General features: G+C 38.1%; 1 long non-coding RNA gene across 1 annotated transcript; it reads left to right on the forward strand.

The window, feature by feature from the left end:
* Nucleotides 1-3,297: 3,297 nt before the first annotated feature.
* LOC122983043 lies at nt 3,298-8,560 on the forward strand. The gene is made up of 3 exons (XR_006403583.1): nt 3,298-3,309; nt 7,329-7,335; nt 8,421-8,560. It is a non-coding gene; the product is annotated as an uncharacterized LOC122983043 (long non-coding RNA).
* The last annotated feature ends 4,328 nt before the right edge of the window (nt 8,561-12,888 follow it).

The raw sequence follows: 12,888 nt of genomic DNA on the forward strand, positions 1-12,888 counted from the left end.
AACAAATTGCACTCTGAAGATTTTTGTTTTGATGAATAATGCTGACAGACAGCTGAGATCTTCCAGCTTAATCAACCCTGCAAACTGTAGTTTCCATAGTCACACTAGTGCAGAGTTGTACAAACCGTCATCTCCGGGTGGTATTGGATTGTTTCAATTTGTGAGTAAGCTGATTGGATCCTGATTGACTTAAAAGTTCATTATTGCTGTATTTTTCCAAAGCGCTGCACATTACCTGCAGCACATGGTTGTGGGTGGGTCATAGTGACTTATGAATCACTTGAGCAACCTATAAGACAAGGCCAATTTGAGTGAGATTCAATAAAGACAGTTGTCTACAGATTATGCTTTACTACATATTCTTTAATGATAGAAACTATTCATATAGGTAACTGTTGAAATTTTTTTTAGTTATTGTCTACCGAATCAAATCTCCTTCATAAGAAAAATCATTGATATTATCTTGCAACAACTTCCTAACCACAAATGATTGCTTTGAATACTTCTAATCTAGGTTTTGCCTCTACTGCAGCATGGAGACAGCACTGATTAAAGTTTTAAACGACATTTGGAAAAAACACTGACTGGCAAAATATCAATCCTAGTGCTACTGGATCTTAATGCAGCATTCAACACTGTCGAACAGACTGACAGATTGGAAAACTGGGTTGGTTCTCTGGCACAGTGCTAAATTAGTTCAGATCTTATCTTCAACAAAGAGACTACTTTGTCTCCATTGGCAATTACACAACTACACACAACACCATGACTTGGGGAGTTCCCCAAGGTTCAATCATTGGGCCCCTCCTATTCAACCTTTACATGCTCCCGTTAGGCCAAATTATTCAAAAACACAAAATCTCTTACCATAATTACGCAGATGACACTCAAATTTACATAGCTCTCTTACGAAGCGACTTTGGTCCACTAGATTCACTGACACAGTGTATTGAATATATCAATGATTGGGTGTGCCAAAACTTCCTACAACTGAATAAAGACAAAACAGAGATAATTGTCTTTGGCACAAAGGAAGAAAGGCTGAAAAATAGTGCTCACTTCGACTCCTTTGAATGCAGCTGCCAGAGTAAAAAAAAAAAGCAGAACACATCACACCCATTTTCAGATCCCTACACTGGCTCCCAGCTGTTCTCAGTGAGCCCCCCACCCTTCCCCCCAAACGCATTACCCCACCACCATTTTCACTCACTGAATATAGCATAAAGCTTACTGTTTACAGTGAATCTGTGCATCATCATCAAGATATCAAAATGCTATGAAGACATTAGAGCCACCGGTAAATTACCAAACAGCTGCACAGATCAGAGAGTGGATGTATAAAATAAGCTACAGAATAACTCTAAGTAAGTACTAAATACTTGCACACATCCCCTTAGGGTAGGTGTAAATCATAAAATGTCACAGAACTCCCTGATGGTAAAACAGCAGTTTTTCTGCGACACAGCATAATTTTTCATTAATTGCATGCCATTTTACAACACAGTAATCCATTTGAGACTTAATTCATTGATATGATATTTCAATATTGATCCAGCTTACTATGATGTGCTACGATGCCAAATAGCTCATGCCAGCTGACACATAGCTGGTGCAACCTCACACATTTCTTTGGATCATGCAGCTGAAACGGCCAGCTGATGTCTCACCCAGCCAGTGTCTACAGCAGCAGTTGGCTGCTCCAACAACATCGATGCAACTTTCCAAAAAGGCATTATTTGGATAAACTGACTGCATATTAGGAATCTGAATGGTTACTTTCTTGTATGAAAAGATATTAAAACTTGAAAAAGTGACATATTGACAGTCCTACAATGAAAAATACAGCAGCTTTCAGCCTGGCTCATCTCCACCATTGCTGCTCAGGGCAGCGCTATTTCTTCTTTCTCTCATGTTGGACTGAGGGCAGCAATCAGTACAGTCTGATGAAAACATACTATAGTTATTTAACAAACCTACTTCTAATGTTGACTAAATCCTATTTTATAACTACTAACATTAATTCTTCACTTATCAAAGTAATCCTTCATACACACATCAATTCCTACTACAGGTAATATAGAGTTTAACAGCAAATTAGTGAATAACATAACCAGAAAATATTGTTGTTAGAGAGGCCTCTCTTCAGTGTTCAAAGCTTTACTAAAATTTGACCATGGGGGACAATGTTAGACCATTTTGACCGGCATTACTTTGCAATATATAGTATATAGATTGCAAGATGGTTATATCCTTAATAAACACTTAATCGAACTTTGGCTTATAAGAAACACAGAAAACTCAAGCAAAGCCTTCCCTTAATTTACAACTGGTGTCTGGCAAATATTCTCATCTGTAGTCACACCAGAGTGAAAAACAAAAGGGGAAGAATAAGTTGGTGTCCAGGTGTGTGTAGAATTTTTCATGTTTTAATATGAGCATATTTTCAAAAATGTTGGCAGTGAATATTTTGCTGATGTTTAAACGTATTCTTGGTGACATTACATTTTTCCCAAAAACATATTAAGCTGATGCAAAAGCTCAGTGTTAAAGTTCTACCTTGACCTTGGATATAGTTGTTTTAAAAAAATAATCTTAATTCAATGTCCATTTGTTGGGTTTTGTTGGAGCTTCCAGCTGCATCTCACAGTCTTCATCAATGGATGGACTTTATTCAGTTGTAAGTTGTTCAGAAGTTCCATATGTAGCTGGCAACCAAGCTATCTCAGCTGTCAGCCATCTCCATGACAACAACAAACTCCATATGTTGATGGAGAGGTTAAGATACAGGTGAAAGCTCATTGAAAGCTTGTGAGTGGACCTTATGTTAAGATTATGTTAGATTAAATAATAATTTATCGCTAAGAAAAAGTGCCTCAAAGAGTAAGGGCACCCTCAAATACTGTGAGAGGCCTCTCTCCCAGTATATTTTAAAAATGCAAGTTGGGGGGCAGCAAACGACTGTAGGAGACATGGGCCACATGGCTACGTATATGTTATGTAGGGTTTGTGGAGACACAGACAGACCACTGAAAGGGGGAGGGTGTTGGTGCTTTGACAGTCACTAAAAGCATATTAATGCCCCTTTCAGAGTGTTTGTGTGGGCACCTGTATTGTAGCTGTGCTAGCGGCTCTACAACGAGAGGCTCTGCTGGTGTTTGTGTGGGGGAATGCCAGTACATAGCTGTAGCCCTGCTGTTTATTGTGGTTAAGTCAACATTACTGTAGGGTGTCAGCTCTAAATATTTTCTTAAGCTCTAAATATAGCAGAGTTATCAGTGGGCTCAGGTGTTATGTTTGTTTATATTGGATGTCTATATAAATGCAGACATTTATGTTTAATGCCACAGAGGAGGAGTAAATCTCTGGTTCATGTACCGCAATTTAAGAGGCCTTCCCAATGTTACCATCTGCTATGTATGAGAGGCACAAAAATGGTCACCAGTGTTGAGTTTGGAGTTCTGCTTTAAATGAATTTCTTCTAATTTCCACTAGAGCCTCAGATTGTCATTTGAGGGGTGTGTCTGCTTGATTGACAAAGGTCTGAGGTTGTCACATCCTGCCATGTCTCAGAACACTCACATATCTGTAACGACATAAGAAGAGACATTTGACATTTACGGTGATGGATTAGCTCTTTAAAGAAAGTTTCATCTATAAAAAAAACAGAGGCTGCCTGTATGAAAAACACATTCAAAATTTTCAACATACACACACATTGGTATATTTTGAAAAATGGCAGTAAGTAAACACAAATTGTATAAAATGGAATAAAAATTGTAACAAATTGCCTTCTGGTCCTTTTAATGGTATATTTGTTGCACAGGACTGTGGGTAAAAGAACAGCTGCTGTAAAAAGCTGCTTGCTCTGTTTCTACCATCTTTATCTATGATTGATATCCTACTTTTTTAAACCTTAAGCATGTCTGCTGTTTTTCAGTAACACTCTGCTTCATAATCATACTGATCCTTGCATTAGGCTGTGTAACCTCTCCTCTGCTGTGGGACACTGAAATTTGAAAGGCATAACTGCAGTTCAAGTGTCTTGCTTAGAGCAGGAAGGGAGCTCTGCACAAGTAGAGGGAGAGTGTGCAGGTTCATAAAAGCCATTCGTTTCCTCATTTCTGAGGTGATGAATCTGCTTTCAAATGACACCACTCAGACCAAGATGGAAACAAAGAAATGATCTGCGTTACCCTGGTACCCGCTAGCAACAGAGCATGAGGATGGAAACGTCTGTCCATCAAACATTTCAAGAGCAAAAAATCTTGACAACAAACAGGTCAAAGCTGCCTTTGTGATTTTGATGACTCCCTGTTTTTTTTCCTCTAGCACTACCATAAGGAGACTATGGCAATGAAAATGAAATTTGCTCTAAAAACTCACGGTCCCCAAAGGGTGAATCCTGATTTTGGTGTCTCCCTGACCTTTCATAGAGACTATCAGGCCAAAACTAGTACTCAAAAATATCAAATGTTGAATAGAAATGTAATGTGCACATTCATGCCCCAAAGAGGATGAACCCTTTACCAATGTGGAATATCTACCCCTACATGTACCCTCAGGCCAATGTGTCAGTTTTGCACACAAGATATCATCTAATGAAATGTGTCGAGTGCACTCGTTCCCCAGGGGATAAAGTCTCGATTTTAATGACACCATGACCTTTTCTCTACCACCACCCTCAGGATGAGCTTTACCAGTCAACCTACTAGTAAAGCTTCAAAAGTAACTGAATCTTAAGTGTGTTGTTTACTCTGACCAACACTTTTTGTATTGTCAGCTGAAATGAATCTTAAACTTCTAAAACATTACTATGGTATTCCACAAATTTCTGGACCAGCGGAAATCCCGCAGTATCAATTTTTACTGTTGCTTAACATCCAATGCCCTAAGAGAGGTTTGCACTGAGGCTGTCTTTACCCTTGCCAACTTTATTTTTCTATAGTTGTGTCAGTCTGTGTCAGCGTCATTGTGTCAGCCACTCTGTCATTATGTGTGTGTGTGTGTGTGTGTGTGTGTGTGTTGGGTGGGTGGGGGGGGTTGGTGCAAGTCAGTCTATCTTTTTAGGAAAGTGTATGCCCTTGCTGCTCATCTGTCTGGCAATATTTCATGCTCCTGTGAGCAAATGTTGCAATAGGCTGCAACAGTTATTCTCTGATGGTCCGCTTCCCTCCCTTCCACACACACACACACGCACGCACACTCTCTCTCTCTCTCTCTCTCTCTCTCTCTCACACACACACGTATTGCAGTGGTGTGTGGTTGATAAGAAAGTGGGATACACTAACCGATCCAAGTTATTTCTTTCCTAATATTCAGTGCTGATCTCATACATTTGCTCTCTTTAAAATGTAAAATCTGTACATCTCAATCCATAAAACTAATTGGAATCATTTTTACATAAAAAATTTTCATGTAATGCACATAAAGACTGTACATACAGTCTGCACAGTCATTAATGTTGGGCTGTACAGACGGTTGTGGCAGACTCTAGTGGACACATGGATGCAGAAAATCTTTCAAGGCTGAATCAACCTACAGTAGCTTCGCATATTAAAGATTAGCAATCTGTTCAAAGTCAATGTTGTATAGCGTTAATGGAATTTTAAATTAATGTAAAAATTGTAATTACTGCTGTTTCGTTTTCATGGCTGTTGATTGTTTATGAGGATGGTGAGTTGTGTGGTTGTGTGTATGATGATAATGATGATGGTCAGGCCAGTGAATGGAGAAAGGTAAGCCCCAGTGCAGAACATACTACAATTTAATGGTTTTACATATATAGACGCCAAGGGACGTTGACAAAACGTTGGTATTTGACGACCTGGGATGACAACATGTTGGTAATAGATATACATATGCACATACATAAAACACATAAACAATACACAAGACCTCCACACTTTATAAATATATTACAGTAGAAAACACTGACGTAGACATGTCTCTGATGTCTCACACACAAAAATAGACACGTACCTCACACTCAGTGCAAGACACTTCACACAAACAGCTTTATCATACACAGTCTCATGAGGAAATAACATCTACATCAACCCTGAAATATACAAAAATATTCAGGAATTCCATTATGTATAGCTTCAAACTACATATTTCATTATACTGCATCACCTGTAGCTGATTCCCATTTCATAACTGTGTGTGGCAAAAGAATGAGGGACATACTACAAACTTTTATAATCATATGTGTATTTTATTAAAGATAAGACATAACACAAATAATAAAAAAAATGCAGCATTTTAAGTGTTTCTCAGAGTTACTGGCTTAGTGTTTGTGTGTGTGTGTCGCAATGTGCTTGTGTATCAGGACGTTTTGGCAGTGCATGAAAGAGCTCTTGGATGTTTCTGGAAGCTGGTGGTTCTGGTGTTTAACAGCACTCGGTCACAAAGTTGGCTGTTGAAGGTGTAAGGTAAGAACTAATGATAAATCCATCTACTGCAGGGGGCTGGCAATATTTAAGGGTCTCCTCAATAACACCTGTTCGGATTTAGATCTGACACTTCTGGAGATGAAGGATCACTAGGAAATAATGCAGTGACTGACTTGGTGCTGTTTTTACTGGTCTTCGGATTTAGATCAGTAAAAACAAAAGATTAACAGCTGAAACTTATTTTCCTCCTTAAGTTAAAAATGAGAAGATTGCATGGTTACATGTTTTGCAATTCCTTTATCCTGAAACATAAAGCAGACACAATGTCAGAATAAACTGTATTTGTACTTTAGATTGTTTTGTGATTGCATAAATAAATGATTGATTGAACCAAGACATCATTTTCCAGGGTTCTTACTGTTTATTCTGCTAACATTAACACCAGGAACAGGATGTCCCTTCAAAGCCAAGTTTTGCTTGAGAGTGGAAATGTTGCAGCCGTGGCCAAAGCAACACACTGATTCTAATTCCTAAGCAGAGTTATTTACAGTTTTGGCCAGGGTACAGGAAGCCTCCAAAACAAACTGACAGCAACAGTGCCTTGATTTCATATCTACTCACTGCTTTGTTATGGCTAATATGTTCACAAACATTTAGTCATCCCTTTTTGCAATCAGAAATAATGTCAATGTGTTATTTTAAATGTGTTGTAAATAGTTTTATATTAGTAAAAAGGAAGAAAAAGGGGAAATGTCAGAAAGGAGAGATAGAGTATAAGGGCCACACCAGTATCTAATAAGGCAGAAGTCATATTTGCAGGTACATTTAGATGCTGTTTAATGTGTTGCAGCTAAACAGCTAATTGTCTATCTAGCCTGCAAACTGACATCAGTGGTGACTTTTTCCTTGTGCATGTTTGTTTGGTGATTTACGGAGCAGATATGTATGCTGTAGCAGAAAAACATGCATTTTAATTTCAGTCTGACTTTAAATTCTTAGTATTAGAAGCTATGTAGCAGCACCATTTAGACCTCTCAATCTCATGCTTGTTTATTATTTGTTAGTGAAGCTGGCAACAACTTCATCACTTTTATGTATATTGAAATGGCTGTGAGAACAGAGAAATAATTCTTGAAACTGGCAAACATCCTCAGGAGCTTGAGTAAGAGCTGTGATTAATACATGAGGTTGATAAACAGATTGCAGTTTTAAAACAATTTTGAACAGTGAGCCACAATGATTCTCTAATTAGCTCATAGGCCTTTTGTTTTAAGACAGAACCTATTAACCTAATCAAATTCAGTCCACCATTACAGCCCAGTCAAATTCAATTAAGGGCCTAGTCAGTCTAATCCGCAGGTTTTATAATATAAGATCTATTTTCTCCGGTGGATGAGCATTTGGTAACATCAATCACAGCCCTGTGAACAGGAAGGCTCCAGACATCACAGACATTAAGGATAAATCTAGGTCTACTAACTTCTTTAATGTCTAGTGCACTAGAAGAAGGAATGGTTGCCTCAGATGTGTTTTTTTTTTTCCTCAGGTAAAAATCAGGACAGCTCAGTCAGTTGAGGTTTTATTTTCTTATCGTTTTTTTGACAGGTAGGTAGTTTCCTAGAAACTGTTAGAAACTCGTTTTTGTTATGTTTCTTTATTGATGTGGCATTAACAAAAAAGATTCTGTTTCCTTTATAGCTTGCCTTTATTTTCTATTTGTTTTCAGTTTAGGTTTTTTCAGATGATTTGCTTTAACAATAAAGTACTTAACTGTTGAATTTTCATTCCTTTATGTTGCTTCCTGTTTTTCCTTCTCAAGACTTAACACATTACACATTGATTGCTAAATCAAAAAGAAAAAAAAAGAAAATACCTCAGCATGCTTTTGTTGTCTCTCAGAAAGCACACTTCACAACCAAACATTTTAGTTCATATGTAATAAAGTTTAATCATACTGTTGAAAATTCCTCTTTTATTAATTAGGGACTTATCATTCAGTAGGTCGCAGGTGATTAGAGAGCCTTCTAGTGTCAGGTTGGAGTAGCAGGAATGGACCCAAATGCAGAGACACGCATGCAGAGATCGCAGCGTTGACGAAAACCTTTATTCTTGCGATGGATGAAGACAGAACAGGGCAAAAACAGAACAAACAAGACAAGCGGAACAAATGATCCAACAAAGACTGAACAGAAAACCAGGGCTTAAAAAGTAACTGAACTAACGAGAAGATGAGGTGCAGGTGGGGAGATGGCTGGAGAACTCAGGAGAAGGGAGTGAATAGACAGGGAGCCGATTGGCTGGGGAAACACAGGGAGCAACAACAGAAAACCAAAACCCAGAAAAACTCTCCACACAACCTATACTAACCCATCCAAGAAGACCCACAAACACAAACCCAAGTACACTACACAACAAGCAAAACATATGACCAGAAGGACTCAACACAAGAAACCCCAAAGAACACAAAAACACAAAGAGTCCAAAAAACACACAAAGGCCAGGCAGATGTAGAGTTTAGAAGTTTAGTTAATGTGTCTAACCAGGGAATTTCTCATAATATAGACTCTGGTGACACTGGTGGTTAAGTGTGCAACAAAGAACCTGATAATCTACAAAACCAAACATCTAATGTAATCAAAAGTGTGACCACACACCATCCCAAATGCAGGCCTTCAAAACTGCCAACTAATAATACAAGATCTCTAATTCCAATTAATATTTCATCTAGTGGTAGCTCTGCAGCTCTGCCTCTTACTGATCACTGCAACAAGACGCTTATATTTGGTTTTATAAATATCAGATCACTGTCTACCAAAGCCTTACTAATAAATGATCTGAATATTGAACATAGTTGATATGATTCGGTAATATGAAACATGGCTTAAACCAAATGTTTTCCTTCCTTTAAATGAAACTTCCCCACCTGACTATACTTATGCTCATGTAGCTCAGGCAAATAAATAAGGCAGGGGTGTTGCCTCAACATACATCTATTTTCAATTTAACCTCCAAACTTGGGACCCAATTCAACTCATTTGAGGCTCTTATTCTAAGTCCATCTCCATCGGCCATGAACAGACTTTGGTCCTTATTTGCAATTTTTTAGAAGAATTTGGAGAATTTATCTCAGATCTTGTTACTCATTCTGATGAGATCCTAAGTCTTGGATCCTATTTCAATATTCATCAGAATAACGCTTATGATCCTCCAAGTAAAGCCTTTCTGGTGATTGTTGATACTTCTGGGTTTGCTCAGCCTGACTCATTGCAATGGTCACACCCTTGGTTTGATTTTATCTAAAGGGATAGTTATTTCTGATCTGACTGTCTCTCCAGCTGCATCCACTGTATCAGATCATTTTCTCATTAAATTTGAAGCATCACTGGCCTGTTCTGTTAATGTCGGCACAGATGTTTTTAACACTCGCTGCATTGGTTCGTCTATTATAGCTGCACTTGATCAGCAGATGCCTGATTTCTTGGGTCCTTTCACAGCAGAGACAGCCTCTGTTGAGAATTTCACCAGTGACTTAAATGCGGCTCTCTCTAGACTCTTGAATTCAGTTGTACCAGAACTAGGCGACTAAAGAGGTGTACACCCTGGTTTAATAAAGAGACATGCTCTTAAGTGGGCCTGCAGGAGACTGGAATGTAAATAGTGAAAATCAAAATGGGAAGTTTTTTATCTCTTGGCTCACCCTATACGTCAAATGTGCAATTGTGTAGGGCCCCACAATATATATATATATAGTTACATATACATAGTTCTCTGCTACAGGCAAAGTAAGGAGGGCTCCCAAAGAAAATCTTGCCTAGGGCCCCCTGTTGACTCTTGATAACTGGCAGCCAAGAATCTTGGTGTTATGTTTGATCCCAGCTTCTCTTTTGATAAGCTCATCAAAGAAATCACCAAAACTTCCTCTTTTTTTCATTTACGCAACTTTTGGTCTTTCCATCCATGGCTGATGCAGAAACTCTAACACATGCATTTGTTTCATCCAGTCTTGATCCAGACTTGATTACTGTAATGTCCTGTTTTCAGGTCTGCCACACGCTACTACTAAAAGTCTTCTAATGGTTTGAAATGCAGCAGCTAGAATCTTAACTAAAACAAGAAAATTTGACCATATTTCACCAATTCTAGCCTCCCTTCACTGGCTTCCTATCCGTGTTACATCAGACATTAAAGTGCTTCTGATGACTTATAAAATCCTAAACGGGCATGCCCCATAATACCTGTCTCCTTAAACTTATATTTCATCTCAAACTCTGAAAAATCTTGATGCTTTTAAGATGCACCTGAAGACTTATTCTCTGGCTTTTAACTGTGTTTAATCTGTTTTATTTCAGATTTTGGGGTTTTAATTTTTACTTAAAAGTGTTTCTGTTTTACTCCTGCTCTATTTTTTACAATGCACATATATGTCTTTATGCTTGTATATGTATACATACGCCTGTCTTTGTGAAGCACTTTGGTACAAAAAAAAGTGCTATATAAATAAAATAAACTTGAAACTCAGACTCTCTGCTCTCACAATGCAGGGCTCCTGTGTATACCCAAATTTAAAAAGAAATCAGCAGGTGGTAGGGTCTTTTCCTATTGGGCCCTGTTTTTATGGAATAACCTCCCTGCTGACATCAGACAATCTGAGTCTGTTGAGTCCTTTAAATCTAAACTTAAAACTCATGTTTTTGGCTTAACCTTCAATCCGCCTTCAATTGATTGCTTCATGACCTTGTACTGTATGGCAGGTCGGTTTCTGTCTCGATGAATTTACCAAGCGTCACTGATTAAAAACCTTGTCTGTCCTGCCAATGAGATTATTGATTGTTGCGACTGCTCTGATAACCACTGCATACCTCTAACCTTCTGTTTGTTCTCTTTTTGCTGGACTGTCATCCATCCTGGAACCACTCTGCTTCCCTGACTGTCGCTGCCTTTTTCAGAGATTTTTTGGATCTAGTTGCTCATCCTGCAGGAGTTTGAGCCTCACGTCATGTCTCTCTCTCTCTCTCTCTATCTCTCGTGTGCATGTGGAGTCTGTCCTCGTCACAGGTCTCCATGGTGATGGAGGGCATGGCTCAGGTCCTATTATTGTCCATCAGTTTAACCTCAGAAATTAAATATAATTGCATATTCATAGATTCTGGTATTTTTTAATGAGGGAAGAAGGAGTAGATGTGTTTTAAGGATTTTAACAAGATAATTGAACTTTTTTTGTGGAAAAACCATATCAGAGACACATTACTATTCAAAGTAGAGTATTTTATATACATCTTAAAACATATCTAGAGGGGATCTTTAAGGGAATAAGGTTTAGAAGACCTTTGTCAGCTCTTCTCTACTATATTTTTTGCTGTAATGTTGAAAAAGTTGTAACACTGAAGTACATGTAAGTTGCTGTGTGGAAAAGCAGATATGTAAAATGTACATTAGTACCTCCAGTTTTGTAACTAATGATATATTATGAGCCATATTATTTATACTGATGATCTCAGTACCATATCAGCATAATGGAACTCACTTATTATAATGCTTCTCCATACTGTACAGTGAATCAGCAGCGAGCCTGCTTGTCCTGATGGTCACATTCCCTATGGTAATGATACCTTCGCATCATGAATTAATGCATATAAACTACATGTACTGTGGTGATATATTCAGACCCTTTAGGACACACTATTAATAACTCAACAAAGCTTCAGAGAGGGACTTGGATAATGACAAAATGGCAGACACAGAAGCACACATCTCGGACCTCCGCCTCCACAGTTGACAGGAAATCATGTGACCTTTAGTAGCGGAAATTGGTCTTTGTGTTGTTTTTGCATGAACATCTGCATTGCGCATGTGCATAGTCCAGAAAAGGTGGGAAGGAGGGAAGACGTTACAGCAGTAATGTACAGAGTCTGTTAACAATTTAAAAAAGCCAACAAACTTTTAAAAAGTTTGTTGGCTTTTCCAAGGTTTTATTCAATGTTGTCTATCAAACTTTCCAGCAAGCGTAGATATACCGATATGGATAAAATACATTTGAAATTGCTAAGTGGCACTTAGCATTTAATGTTAGCAATTTTTGTCACATTGTTACAGGTCATGTAAGAACATAATATTTGTGTAAATGAATCCAGCATTTAAATGAGTATAAAATGGTTACCATACTGTTAAGTACAGACTGTTTGAGTCATTTTACATTAACCCGCTAATGGGCAGCAGAGGTTAGCTGCTTGGATGCTCAGTCTGCGTAACGCTTAACATTTAGTTATCCTGACTATTACCACAACAAAACTATCTGTAGTGTAGGGCCTGGCTTGTCTGGGAAACCAGCTCATAATGTAGGCTTTATGTGTGTTACTGGTTAAAGACACTTTAACAATGCCTCCACACTTTCTTTGTTTAAGTTTAAGATATCTTATTAATCATGAAGGCATTCTGCCCATTTCGGCATATTAATGATATAATTTGCAATTCATTAAATATAGTTCCAATTGTCAGA

The sequence above is a fragment of the Thunnus albacares genome, chromosome 5 (assembly GCF_914725855.1).
Source record: "Thunnus albacares chromosome 5, fThuAlb1.1, whole genome shotgun sequence".
Classification (NCBI taxonomy): Eukaryota; Metazoa; Chordata; class Actinopteri; order Scombriformes; family Scombridae; genus Thunnus; species Thunnus albacares.